Source organism: Scatophagus argus, chromosome 21 (assembly GCF_020382885.2).
Source record: "Scatophagus argus isolate fScaArg1 chromosome 21, fScaArg1.pri, whole genome shotgun sequence".
In the NCBI taxonomy this organism is placed as follows: Eukaryota; Metazoa; Chordata; class Actinopteri; family Scatophagidae; genus Scatophagus; species Scatophagus argus.
The window spans coordinates 7,676,638-7,692,402 of NC_058513.1; the positions used below are offsets into that span (position 1 = coordinate 7,676,638).

The following is a 15,765-nucleotide window of genomic DNA, read 5'->3' on the forward strand; positions in this document are numbered from 1 at the left end:
CTCTGTTTGAATGCGTCTGCACTTATCAGCATGGTCTCATTTAGTGGAACAACCCGAGCAGTTGTAGGGGAAGGAGGAAACAAATCCACAGGGAATCAGGTAATTAGTCACTGGATGGAGAGAAAGAGAGAGAGAGAGGGAGATAGAGAGAGAGAGAGAGAGAGAGAGGTAGTGGGTTGGGTCGTTACCCATAAATGCTGCCTCGCATCAGAGACAATTACCACAACCACAACAGTCCATGTTTGACTCACACACACACAAACACGCACACGCACACGAACACACATGTACAGTACCCTCACCTCAACCACGACCCGACGCCCTAACAACCACAACCACAAGTGCCTTCAACTGTCTGCCAATCTGTCTCTCCCATGCACGCACGCACACACACACGAGCGGGAGAAGGAGTGTGTATAGAGACTCAAATCAGAAGGATGTGTGTGTGTCTATTTATACAGCTGGATCTAAAGCATCACTGCATACATACACACCCACCCACACTCACACACACACACACACACACACACACACACTGTACTCATTTTAAAAGTAGAAATCCGTCCATCTTCTGCTCTTGATATTTTCATTCTCTGCTGTCATAATAAATTTGGAGGAAGGAGGAAAAAAAAGACTCATCCAAAACTTTCCCTTTCTAGACATTTATTCTCCCTCTTTGTGTCGCTCTTTCGTTCTCTCTCTCAGACAGGATATTTTTACAGTGTTTTTTTTTCTTTTTCTTTTTTTTTCGCTTCCAAATCCTCTTCTCGTGTACAAGTGTAGATCAGTGGTCTTTCAGCCAGTCATAATAAAACACAGCTCATATAAGACTCAGGCTGGTTTCACAAGGCCCCCTGGCAGTGCAGACACACACACACACACACACACACATACACACACACACAAACACACATAGCTCACTGTACCTCATCTACCACAACAGACAATTGAAAAGAAAGACAGTTTTTAGTTAAGCAGCCATGCATTTTTGAAATTGCATGAATCATCCTGAAGTGCCCCCAGTGGTCATAAAAGTTATCTTGAAGGGAAAAATTAGTTAGACAGTAGTGATATTGATTAGTAAGTTTACTCATGTAAATACTCAGCATTCTTTGTTGACTCTTTCATCTCCCACCCTCTTAGATCTCCACCCTTCCCCCATTTCCCCATATTTTTCCATTTACTCATTCTTTTTCTTTTCTCTTCTTCCCCCCCTCCATCTCCTCTCTTTCCTGTCACCTCCCTCCCACCACTCTCTGTCTGTTTTCTGTTGGCAAGTTTGGGAGAAAATCATATTTGCCCGCTCCCTCTGGCCTGCTGATATGGAAAATCATCTCGGAGGCCAGCCACTAACGTAAACCTTATTTCTGTCCCTGTTTTTTTTCCTCCTCCCCTCCTTCTCTTCCTGCCCTCTGTTTCCGCCTTTGTTTTTATCCTGATCCGCACATTCCCTTTCCATCTGTCACTGCTGCATCCTCTCGTAGTTTCCCCTGGCTCTGAGCAAAAACACCGAATGATGAAGGCAAACACACCGAATTACCCACGACTGATGAGACGTATCAGAGGAGAAGTGAATGAGATCAAACACGAGCATCACAAACATCATACTAACTCTACTCGTCACTGGATTTGATTTTATGATCAGATACCCATCTATGTCAAAGAACTCAACCCTGACTCAAGTCACATGATGATTATGCTCAGCTTATTACTATACGTTCATATGTTATTTACCATAAATACAAGCTGCTGACTGAGAAAACTGCTCTATCCAGTCTCCATAGTGGTAATTAAAGTAGAAAATGTGTTTGCATGCCTACTATTTTTCCCAGTTGGCATCATGACTTGGAAAAGTGTGTCAACACACAGGCAGAGAATCCTCCAATGTTGACAATCCGAGGTAATAAAAATCCGAGTTTCTATTCACACTAATACAGTCAGCTGTACTTACAGTGAGCAAAATCTGCTTTAGTTTATTCATGATTGACTGTAATGTGATTTGCTGAGGGGAAAATCCACTCAAAAACACTTAAACACTGAAAAAAAAAGAAAAAGGTACTGGAAACGTGCCTTGATTTTCTGGGCAGGTTTTGCTGCTTGGCATATTTTTGGTATTCTCATGGATAACGGGGCCAAACATAAATTTTGGGATGTTGTTTTATTTCCAGTGCAGCCACAATAGTGTTTGATAGCAGCAAATCTGGAGCTTCAACAGTATAAACGTCAGGATTTGGTGTCAGTGCTTCAGAATTTTTACAGCCAGAGCTTCAGAGACGCCATTTTAAAAGTCATACATGGGAAGAATCTATCTACAAAAGAAAAAAAAAGAATACAAAACTCTCCACAGAAAGCAGCTTTTTAACCCGGAAAACTGTCAGACTATTGCTGTTATGAGTGGATGATTGAAATAACACCTATGATAGCGAAGGACTATTTTAGGATGGAATTCGTATTTAACCCCAATAGATAAAAGTTCCTAAAAACAAATAAATAAATAAATAAAAAAATTGGCTACAATCGTGCAAGAAATTGCATTTTTTTTCAGAGTACACTCACGTTTTCACACCTTTAAGGCACACTATGACAATTTCAATTAAGGACAGATCAATCAAGTCTGCTCAAAATACTTGGCGCTGTTTGGATGTTTAGAAACAATAACACTGTAAATGCTTTCATGCAAAATCCAAAGTGTCTATTGATGGAAAGCGCCAAATCCGTCAAGGCTATTTTCTCATTTCTGGATTAAAACATCTGGTCATGCATTTATTAAACCAACTAATATACAGCACATGCAAAATATTGCATGAACTAAAGTGAAAAAAGAGAAAAAATAACCTTCCACCCTCTTTTGTGTTTGTCTCAGCAGTTGCTGAAGAGCGCTTGATGAAATCTACAGTGAAACAAAACAGCAAGACAACAGGCCAGATCGTCCCAAGGTTTCTCACTATTCTAAAGGGAGAAAATGAAGAGGAGGAGGAGGAGGAGGTGGTGGTGGTGGAAGAGGACGAAGCAAACAGGAGAAGGGAAAAGGAAGACACCAAAGGGAGTGCTGATGGTGGTGATATAGTGAATGTCACAAGGAGAAAGAAGCAAACCCAGATAAGGCCATGGAGTGATATTCTTCGTTGTAGCTCTCTGAATGGACTGCTGCTGATCAATACACACATTCACACACACATTCAAACACACACACACACACACACCTGGAAGGATGACGGGCTAAATCGATCTGCATCCGATTGAAGATCAATATCCTCTCGTGTTCCATTGTCACATTTGCCAATTAACAAAAGCCTCTGTCCACACACTGATATACTGAGCACTCTCTCTCTCTCTCTCACACACACACACACACACACACACACACACACACACATTTTCTGGTTTCCACTGGTGGTGACTACTGAGAGAGCTCAAGAGCCTGACAGTACAGTCTCAGTGTATGTGTGTGTGTGTGTGTGTGTGCGAGTGAGTGTGTGTGTCAGAGGTTCTGACTCTCGTTAGCTTGGCTGTTACGCTTATTGCCGTACACTTGGCAACCTCTCGTCAGTCCGACCCTTTCATAAGCCTCCAACCACCAAGGGCCCTGGCACTGAGCCTTCAATCTGTGTGTGTGTGTGTGTGTGTGAGGGTGTGTGCACGTTTGTGTGTATGTGAGGGCAGGAGTCAAGCCAGACCTTTCTGATCTGTTTTGACACCACGGAATTGGACAAGTGACAGGGCTACTCAAACAAGGCGGTTGTGGAAAGCGCGTAGACACACACACACACACACACACACACATACACACACACACAAAGGTCCGTAAAAGCATTATGGCACTGGGGACACAAACACATTCAATGTGTGAGTAAGCGCCTGAGCGGTGCATACAAAGAAAACGTTCAGGGTAGAAAAGGAGTTCTTTTGCTCGACTAGATCCAGATAGCATTTTCCTTCTGCTCTATCTTATTATTCATCAATTGACTCATTCATGTTAGAGAGAGCAGGGTGTGCAAGCAAAGCATGGCATGTCGCCTGGGATGAGCGGCTGTACTGAATCACATTACGGCGGAAAGAAGAGAGAGGACAGTGAACGAGAAAGGGAGAGGGAGAGAGAGAAAGAGAGTGGAGGGGAAAAATGAGATGAAAGAGCTACAAATGAGAGATTTCCCTGTGAGGCGCATAAATCAGCAGACTATGAACAGCACAGCTCAAAGCCTGACTCCCAGGCTGCAGACCAGAGCCTCGCCATCCATACACACACACACACACCTCTCTCTCTCTACTACCATCTTTCTCTGTCTGCATGCACAAGACTACTGTAGTTACATCCCAATCTCACTGCACCTACATGTGTGCCATCAAGAGTCGGCAAGGATGCTAAAAGGTATATCATCTGCTGAATCCATGACTCCAGGAAAATTACAGGAAATAAAAGCAGGAGGAATTAAAAAAAACACAGCGGAGAAAACGCGCAACTTTGCACCTTGTGTCAACCCAGGCCGAAAAGCCACAAAAACAAGAGCTCCACTGTTGTTTTCCATCGGCGAACGTGGCCCACAAAATGCGCCAGTAAACGGTGAGTGAGGAGGAAAATGTTCCTGCTGTTGACCACAGACTTTTTGGACGCCACACACCCACCCACCCACAGCAGGAGGAAGGACCATATATGGTTGTGGAAAGCATGAACTCACAACACATGAGAGATTCTTAGGAAGCAGGAAGGAGGGGGGCTCTCAGGGTAAGTTTTTCCATGTTTTACCAAAGAAAACAGGGGAATTTGGGGAATAGGGGTCATACGAGACTGGTTCTGCTGCCGCCTGTGTCAGAATGAGACACAAATGGTACATGCAGGCAAACACACACACACACACACACGCTAATTAAAAGCATAAGGTTGTTGATATTTCAGGAAACCCTGCGGTGAGACTCAATAATGCAATTCAGTCTAACGTGTGTGTGTGTGTGTAGGGATTTGCCCACCTCACCCCCAACACACACACATACACACACACGCACACAGACACGTATGCACACCACAATTTGCTTTGCAGTTCTGGTTAACAGTGAAGAGGCCTTCTCTGGGAGTTCTGGTCTTCCGACATGCCTGTGCCACACCCCTGTGGTCCACTCACTGTCCAGCCTTAGCAAGCACACGCAAACACACACACACACACACACTAATGGTTTATAGATGAATGTGCCTGCAGCTGGATGAAATACACCAGGAGGTCAAGACACCAGGATGAGCACAAAGTGAGTGTAACAGAAAACACATCACCATGAGCTGAAGCGAAGTGGAGATAGGGATAAACAGGTACACATGTGTTTCTAAGGAATCTTATGATGTGCTGAACAACTTTTACAATGTTCTGGTTACATATTACAATCTATGGCACACTAGCACACAATCCCTATTAAACACATGTTCTTTAGTGCTGCGTTTTGTGACTCTGTTACTTATTAACTTACTATTACTGATTATGATTACGGTTTAAATCTATGACAGAGGACATTAACAATATGTCAAGACTGTGTGGTGCAATGGTTCAATATTTGTTCTGCCTATGATATATGATATGCCATTTGAGAAGATGAGGCCGGTTTCCACAAGTTTATTTTAAATTAACTTTTAAAATTAAAGTAATTAACTATTCATTTGTTATGATTTGGAACACTCAAAAAAGTAAAAAAGATTTTTTTGTTTCATTAACATTTATATTATAAATGTATTGTACCATTTATATTATAAATGTTAATAAATATTTATATTACCTGAGGATCATATACTAACCACTGAGAAAGATGCTGAGAATTAAGCACACTATTTTGGTTTTCAGGCCAACAACTTTAATTTTTCCTTTGACTCTCTTTGCTCTCATAGCATTATTTCCACTTGCAACAACAGTTTACAGCAAAAAAAAAACACTTTATGCTACTCGCCCAGCACCAAACAGTAGACAGACAGAGTCTGCAACCAACTGGTGAACATTTGGCAGAGTCCGTGAGCTTTCCCTTGAGAGGTGGTGGAGACCAAAAACTGAGTTAAAAAGAAAGTGAATATTAGCGGGACATTCATCAGATGGATGCACAGATAAGCGACAAAGCCTCAGCTGCTGTAGCCAAAGTAAAACAGCTTTCATGGTCTATAATTACTCAGAATGAAGTATGAATTAATTAAGAGTCAATAGGCCTTGCTGCAATATTATCACAGCAAAGTGTAAGGTCTCTAAGATTTAGATTAAACTTTGCTCTCAAGCGTCCATTTACTTATTTATAAGTTTTCTAGAGAGAAATGTAAGATGTAGTAATTAGTGATTCTTGACTTAACTTTAATGGAGGATGAAGCTTACCAAAACCAAAACACTTTACGCCATTTTTTTCCATGAAGGTTCGTGATTCAGATTTGTAGCAGTGGAGCAGCTTCAGCTAAAGTTAGTTTAAACTCCAGTGGAAACAAACACACCTACGCAGCAGAAGTGGAGCACCAGGGCGGTTGCAGAGAAAAGAGGATGACATCCTTCACCCAGCAAACCCACATCCAGCCGTATCCATGTCAGCCAGCATCCACCCTGCTGAAGTGTCCGTGAGCAAGATACCGAATCCCTACCAACTCTGGCACCACTGTAACTGACCCTGCAGTCTGATATGACGGCAGCCGAGAAAAGGTGAATTTCCCAACGGGGATCAAATATCACATTATTATTACAGCATGCTACTTACAAGTCATCTACAATGCTTCCTTAAGTCCCACGCCACTGAGAATCATATCTGTGTATCACTGGAGCAGGATGTGTGAGCGCTTCTATGTATAACTGTGTGTGTGTGTTCAACCACGCCGCACCATATCACCCTCCATCATCGTGAGTTGAGGGGTTGTGGTTCCTAGAGAAGCACTTTACTTAAATTAGACCCTCAACGGCTCAACATGCAGGTGTCAGTGTGTGTGTGTGTGTGCGTGTGTGTCTGCATGTGTACTGTATGCATGCGCGTGTGTGTGTGTATGTGTGCGTGGGCGTCAGACAGTTAGTGTGTGCCAGTGTGTGTGAGGGGGAAGAACAAGAGAGAAGAGCAGGATCAGCAGGCACCGAACACGAGAGAGAGAGAGGCAACGAGGGAGCCAGCGGTGGAGGAGAGAGGGAAGGAGCAAGTGACAGAGAGATGGAGGGAGGGAGGGATAGGGCGAGTGAGAGAGAGAGAGAGAGAGAGAGAGACAGGATAGAAGCCTGCAACAAAGCAAGAGAGCGAGAGAGACAGAGAGAGAGAGAGCGAGAGAAAGAAAGCAGGTGAGAATAACCTACTCTGACCTTATTTCAGCATGGCTTTTCCATTCTTCATATTCCCTTATTCCTGTCATATTTACACAAGAATAAAAGATTATTGGAGAGATCCACCGAGAGGAAATAATGAGGAAGGAAAGTGGGGGAGAAAAGTAAAGTAAATAAAAGAAAGAATGAAGAGAAAGAGGTTAATGAAGTGTTAGAATATAAGATTTTAAGGCTGCAATTAGTAGCTGCTTTAATTGCCTATGAGCCTGCCAATTATTCAATCAATCATTTAGTCCATGAAATGTCAAACAAATTGTGAAAAACACCTTTCACAAATTCTCAGAGCCCAATGACATCCCCCCAAACAGCTTGATTTCCCCAACTAACACCCTAAAACACAAAAAATATTCCAGTGACAATGATGTATTAAACAGAATTTTTTTAAAAAAATTGATGGAATCTTTGCTTTGAGTCAAAGAGTTGGACTTTTCCATTGATTGACATTGATTGACCTTTTTAGCAAAAAATCAAATTAGCACAAAAAGATTACATCCAATAATACATAAAAGTGGAAGAAAAGTCCTGTGGAGAAAAACCACAGCTCGGTCATCAAGGCAGGTAGATGCAGGCTTGGTATTGAATGTAATTTTGCAACGTGATATATGTTATGATCAAAAAATATTAATATTGTGACAATGAGCCCTGGCTACCAAGAAAAGACAATCTGTGTTTTTATTGCAAACTGCATGCTATTGAGACAGAGCCTCACTTTCTAACTGGATGTAACAACAATACAGACTCAAGAGGATTTTTACATAATGCCAGCAAGTGCCAAAACCAGAAAAATTAGGGTGCACGTTTTGATATTTTGGGACCGAAATGCAAAAACAGCTCTCTTGGCTGCAAAATATGTGTCTGCATGGCATATCCACAGTATTGTACTGTTTAACTGTTTAAGATTTATTTGTCTTCTTGTAATCATTTATTTATTTATTCTTATGGTAATAGATTGTGTTCATAATATGTAATTCAGTGTTGGCAATAACATTAACACCAAGCTTATTTGATTTAAGAAAAAGACAAAGCTGAAACAAATGGAAAAGGCTCTGATGAAGCAAGCAAGACATACAAACACACACACATGCACACACACACACAGAGGCAGAAATAAGCACACTCACATGCAAAAGATGTCCCTATATTATGCATGCACACATGCTACCAAACATTACAAAAACACACATCAAAACGACCAGAAAAGACAGTAGGCGGTTATTAAAGAGACAAAAGAGAAAAAAAGAGAGAAGGAGAAGAGACACTTTACCAGCAATCAAAGACGTAGAGGAGAGGAGACGGAGAGAAACAGAGAGAGAAGTTGAGGTAGAGAGACTTGCAAAAAGGGAGAGTTTGCTTCTAATCAGCCTGGATCCAAAATTTAGACAGGCACACACAGAGGCACAAGCAGTCCCAGTAGGATTAGGACCTCAGCACTCTGTGTGTGTGTGTGTGTGTGTGTGTGCACGTCCCACGAGACTGATTAGCCATGAATGACTGATGACGGATCTTTGTTGTTTTTTTTGTTTTGTTTTGTTTTTTCCCCCTCTCTCGTGCTTTCTTTCCTTATTTTCTTTTCCTCACTACTCTCAGCTCAGGCAAGAGCATGGGAGGGGATTCTCACACCATACACACACCGCACACACACGCACAAACACACAAACCTGCACACAACTCCATGTATATTCAACGAATGCTCCTGAATATACTTAATGCTTTCATGTGTGTCACTGTGTAACGATCCATGCTGTTCCACACAGCTGCTTCTCCCTTTTTCTTACTCTCTTTCTTCTACTACACACGCACACACAACACACACACACACACACACACATAGAGATATGAACCTATTTCCTATTTACGAGCACATTAGCTGTCTTTCACACCAAATACTCAATCTGTTTAATTTGTACAACAGCAGCGTGAAACCTTGAAGGGTTAGGATTCAGGGGGCAGTTCGACTACTCTTCCTTCTTTAACCTCACCTCCTGATGAACCTACGGCCCCCTCCATCCATCCGAGCCCCTGACAGCAAAACAAACTGGACATAGACCCTGCTGAATGGAGGCCATTACAATATGAATGAGCCAAACAGAGCTGAAATGAATCGAATGGAGGAGCAAAACACAACAGCCGAGAAAAGGGCCCCAGCTGAGTCAAACCAGTCAGCTCGAGTGACGATGAGTCAGGCATAAATTGACCCTGAGATGAACAAAAGCCGGTCCATCTCAGGTGTCTGTTGCTGCCACGATAAGGGTTGCTGTGGTTGCACCACCTCGCTGTTCAAGGGGTGCAGACCTGTGGATCTGGCGAGACTGTGACATCATGTCTGCCCCCCGCTGCTAAGTGATGTCACCTCTCTGTCACGTTGCGTAAACAGGGAATTGCCTTGACCCCACTGAAGAAGTGGAAAGCCATAAAATAGCAGAGAATTATAGTGTCTGCAAACACACACACATTTGTGCACACTCGAATGCCTACCTTCTTTACATTTGTCTGACTTGTATCATATCACAAATACCACCACAGCAGCCAATATATTCACACAAAACATCTTATAGAGTATCCTTACATGAACACACTCAGACAGACACACACACACCCCTCCTCCCGGGTAAGAAGCTGTTTTAGCCTTGTGTTTTGCGGGCTGTTTAAAATGTCATTTTTCTCTCGTTCCTCTGACTTCAAAGGCACCGCGCTGAGCTCTCACTCCCTCTTGCCAAATCCTCCAATCGTTTCTGATTTAGTGAGTTGGCCATGGGCCGAGTAGCACCGGGACGGGCCCGTTAACAACCGGCCGAATGGTGAGGAAAGGGGGAGGCAAGAAGAGAGGAGGGTGTTTGTGTGTGTGTGTGTGTGTGTGTGTGTGTGTGTGCGTGTATTTGTGCGTGTGTAAGGTGGAGGAAGGGGGGGCAGGCTGAAATTGAGACAGAAATAGGAGGAGTGCTGGGAGAAGCTGGTCTGCTAACAATGCGAGGAGGCGATGGGTGTGTGGGGAGTTAGACAGAGAAGGGAGCTGGATATAAGAGGTGGGGGGGGATCGATTGAGAAGAGAGAGTGAAGGGGGGGTGTACACGGGTCTAAGGAGGAGGAGGAATGGCTGGAGGACCACTCGAAAAAGCTGAGAAGAGCGAGCGCAGACTGAAGGGGAAGTGAAAGAGGAAAGCAGAAGGAGAGGAGGAAGAGGGAGGGAAAGCATGTGGCTAAAGAGGAACAAGGAAGACGGACAGAGAGGAGGTCTGGCCAGCAAGGGACGCAAGAAGAGGGAGAAAAGGGGGAAGAGGAGAGAGAGAAAAGAGCACATGGACACAGGATGTCTGGTGCTCTCCATTCACATGCCAAGTCATCAGATGGTGTGTTCACACCCCGGAGATGTCGCAACCAAATGCACCCCGCTCCCTTCAAATCACTGCTACCGACAATAAGCAGCTGTTCACATGTTGGATGAGAGTTGGAGATGAGACAAAAGTCTTCTGTCACTGCAGCAAATGTGCTTCAGAACAAATGCATGCTTCACTCACAACTACAGCATCAAAAGAACTTCAGTTAATGCATTCCATTTTTTTATCTTTTACCATCTGATGTGACCTTTGAGCACATCTCAAAGCTCAGTCACAGTTACTCCGAGGTCAATTTGATTAGATGCAGTAAAACATTTAGGAATATATTTAAAATGATGTGCCATGGTTTGCTTGAAATATCAAAGCACACATAAGAGTCTAATTTGTAATGGAAATGACTTTAATGACTTCACTTAATGACTTAATGCTGTTAATGTGTCAACAAATTTCAAACAGTCAGATTCATTTAACTGATTTCTTTGGCTTTACTGCATATTTTATTTGTGCGTATGCAAAATGTGAGCTTTATAAAAATTTGTTTGTGTGCGCTGCAGGAATGTCCTTAGATGAAAATTCAGCCTATTTCAAACCCCAAAAGCCAATATGCAATGGGTTAACTTCACCCAGAAGTAATGTGTTGTTTTGGGTTTGAAGTGTTAGTGGTATTTATTTTATTATTACTGTTGTGTTCACAAAAATATGGTTTTGACCTATGAGTAACAAGCCCAGGTTTTACCTCTAGACACACATATGACATACAAAATTGCAAACGATACCACGTTATAAACAATCACCAACAAATGGTGAAAAAACTAGAGGTCTCAACATTAACATATTTTAGTTTGGCTAAATAACTCAGCTGTAATATAGTGGTCATATAATGGATGGTTTTCAGGTGCAGCGAAAGTTAACCCTAAACTAAAAAGTTAATGTGGATTGTACCTATATTATCTTCTTGTACTGAACTGACAGTTTACACTGTGCTCTATCCTCACTGCATCCAATCACGGCTCGGCTGGCTGCAGCCTACACCAGCTGTCTCCTCCACACAGGGGGTCGTCTTGCACGCTGCACCCAGGATGTGCCCCTTGTACCCTGCGTAGCGTTGGTGAAGTGATGGGGGTCGGGTCTGTCTGAGGCTCATCCACTGCTGACTCACCTCACACACACAGACGCACACAAGCAAGCTTCTCCTCTCTCTCTCTCTCTCTCACTTTCACTCTCTTGCACTCTTGAGAGGCAGCCGAAACGGCAGGCTAAGGACTCGGGGATGGCGGCCAGTGGGTGCCGTCAGGCAGTGGTAATCTGACTGGATTACCAACCAGGTGGAAACATTCAGCTTCTCTACTCCTTCTACTCCTCCTTCTCCTCCTCCCTCTCTTCCACTGCTTCATCCCCCTGTCATTACATGCTCATGTTTTCTTTTCTTTTTTTCTATCTTTCTGTCTTTCTTTACAGGGCCTTTTTTTCCCCTAAACATAATCAGTACTTCTGCATCTCCAACAGTACAACACATATACAGACTGAAACATTTAGCTCATGAACAGACAGACACACACATCTTTTCTCTCCACGTCATGCAAGTTGTTTGTGTGTGAGGGTGTGTGCAGGTAGGAGGGTGAAGGGGCGTGTCTCGCCTGTGCTGCCGTGACGATCAAAGCCAGAGCCGAGAAACTTCCAAGAGAGGAGAGACATTACTGACAGCATCATGATGAATGGACAGGGCGTCTGTATGCACACAAACACACAGCTACACACACACACTCATTGCAAAGAAACACAGAATCTTAACAGTGGGATCTTGTGCTTCACTATCAATTTCGAACAGGAAGAAAGGAGAGGAAACAATGGGGAGACAGAAAAAAGAAGAGGAAAAGGATCAGAAGAAAAGGCTAGAAAAGGAAAGACTGAGAGAAAAGAACGAAAGAAGAGGCAGGGAGGTTATCTAGTCTAACTAAAACATTTTGATCACGTCATATTACTTTTTTCAAAGCACAAAACAGAAGCAGCTTAAGGGAGAAACCCTTTAAGCAGTGTGTGTTTATGTGTGTACAGCTGTGCATGTGTGCACACATGTAACACCAATGTATTGGTCTGTATTACTAGGTCACTTGTATGCGTATACACACACACACACACACACACATACACTCTCATGTAAACAAAAACCGTCTGCTGTCTGGGAAGTAACACACCTGTTCAATGACAAGCTCTGCCACGCCCTCCATAATACTGCACACCTGTGCTACTGCAGGCTAAACCTAACCTTAATCACACACACATGCATGTACACACACACACTTGCACAACTACTGCCCAGGGGGCTAACATCACAGAAAAAAGAAAGAAAGAGACGGAGGGAGAGAGACAGAGAGAGAGAGAGAGAGACTGTGAGACTGTAATAAAAAGCAAAGCAGTGAAACAGGGAGGAGAAAGACAGCAAGACAGACAGAGAGAGACAAAGGCTTTCCCACTGCTCCTATCAGTAATCTAAACGCCTGTGTAATATCATTGTGGGCTTTTATCAAATGGGGGCTGCGTCTTATGGCGTTGGTATGCGGCTGTCATTCCATCACCTTGTCAAGCGCAACCATATTCTAGCAGACACCATGCTGATCTAAATAAGAGGCTTCTGCAAATTGATGGATTGCAGGTTTCCGGGATATGAAGAAACACGGGGAAGGAGAGGAGTTTTTTTTTTTTTCACTTTGAATTTCTGTAAGTGATACACCCAGTTTGATGAGAAGGGTTTTTTTTTTTTTTTTTTTTTTAAAAATGTGTGTGTGTGTCTCTTTCCAAAGATCTGAAACAAACCCCCTGTTGTAACCCCCTCCTGCCCCGGTATGGCCAACCCCACATCACATATCTACCCCCTGTGCCGAGGCCTAGGGCCAGGCATACAGCTTTCTGAATCTCTAAGGGGGGCAAGCACAAAGGTAACCCCCACCCTAACCTCCCAGCAAACACACACACACACACACAGATCCCAACCCCCATCCCAAAACAACAATCCTCTGTGCCCATCATGTCAGTCAAAACCCCATCAGGGACATGCATGGAGAGTCTGGATATCTGGAATCTCAATACAGTGTCATGCACCTTGAGACCCAGTGAGAGGCCCTCTTGAATATATTTCAATAGCATTATCACCCTGCATTACTACGCTTTTTTTCCTTTCAACATTACAGAATCATTTTTAAATCGGGCCATAATACATGTCAGCGAGCAGCAATATCAGGATAATCTGTTTAAATCGTTATGCAAGTTAGATGTGTGGTTTGCTAAAGCAATCTGAGCATCAGTTGTAGTTTTAAAGAAGGACACGGCCATGTTTTTGGTGCAATCTTTTTGGTCAGATTTAAAGGGGACATGGAGTTAAATGTGTCATGAAATATATAAAATATTTTATCAAAACAGAATATCTTATACTGTATGAAGTATTGTATAATATATTTAAATATGGTATAATGCAGAGCTATAATTATGTAAATTAATTTAAATGCATCATATCACAATATATACTTGTATTGCAGAAAAATGCACAGTATAATACATTTTGTACACACAATCACACATTAAATAGGCAAGTAGGCAATAAACAGTCTATATAATGTTTTAAAATGGATTTCAAAAATTACTGAATTTTGAAATAAAAATTTTGTGATATTTGGTGACATATGCTATCCTACAAATACTGTAAACTGATGACAGACACTACTGTTTTGGTAAAAATGTGATATTCTGAGCTTTTGAGCCACTTCGCTCTCTTAAAAGCCATGAAGAACATTCCTGAAGAGAAAAGAAACAAATAAAAATATTATCATTTTTAATGGATCCCTCCATGTGAGGCTGCCAGGACCAGAACCAGGACCGTACGCACGCCAAATGTTAAACTGTAGACTAGTTTATATTTCTGCAAAGAGTGCGCCAAGTTTAATGTGCTCACCGGAAATGTGGAAATTATATGTTTTATTATGAGTTTTAAGTGTTAAAATACCGGAATGGACGTCTGCGTCGGTTTTCCTGTTGTATAAAACTAATGAATATGCAAATAGGTGGAGACAGAGAATGTGTGGATCCTACACACAGCAGACGATATCATTCATGGGCCCGAGTCTCAGCGTCTATTTAAAGAACCCGCTGCATTTGCAAATGATAATTAATGAGATTTCTCATCGGGCACGTTTACATTCATCCAGTTAGTCCAGTGTATAGACACTGTATGATTTCGAGCAGAAGCTTTCTCGTCCTCCACACACACACACACACACACACACACCTCTACCCACCCCCTCCTATTGAGACAGGATACCAAAGCTACTTGTTAAATCTAATGCATGCACTGTCAACCCATTCGCACCCCGTCACGTCCCCGCTCAATATAGAAACCGGATTTTCTGGTATTACCCGCACCTCTATTAACCAGGGCTCCCCTCCGCCCCCCCACCGCTTCGACCCCCACTTTGTGACCAGTACAAACCAGCATGTGCCCCCGAACTCACCGGCACCAAACCACCATGCACCTTGGACCCACACAACCACAGAGACAGCAGCTAGCTAATAGCTTTCATTTATTGTTTAATGGGAAATATAAGCGGTGGAATTAGCCAATTCTAATTAATTACATCAAATGACAACGATTAGTACTTTACTAATTGATGAAACCATATAAATCTATGACAAGATTATACTTCTGTAAAACGCCAAATAATCCCTGTATGATAAAAACGAATAATCCTGGAATATGTCTTAAATCACCAGAGGTTTACAACAAAAACGAGGCATGCCGTAAATTTAAAGATAATCTAATTTGCCAAGTTTCTTAAAGAGGGAAATTTCCCACCATGCTCCATATTTTTTATGCGAGGCTGAAACACTAAACTGATAACCTAAATTATTTTTTTACGCGCAGCTATGTCGTAAACAGTTCGTTAAATTAAGTAAAACGTAAAGCTCTTTAACGTGCCATTTCTTTTCTTTCTTTCTTTCTTTCTTTTCTTTTTCTTTTTTCTTTCTTTCTTTTTTTTTTTACTAATTTCTAAATGCACACAAAAATCTGAGCAATTTCCTTCCACAGTAAATTCTAGTTCGTCCCAAAGAGCTTCCCAAGTTTGTAATAT

General features: G+C 42.4%; 1 protein-coding gene across 4 annotated transcripts in view; it reads right to left on the reverse strand.

Annotated features, from left to right (window-relative positions):
• The window catches only part of bahcc1b (BAH domain and coiled-coil containing 1b), a 64,915-nt gene that overhangs the window by 37,274 nt on the left and 11,876 nt on the right, over nt 1-15,765 (reverse strand). The gene's annotated exons all lie outside the window — the stretch shown is intronic.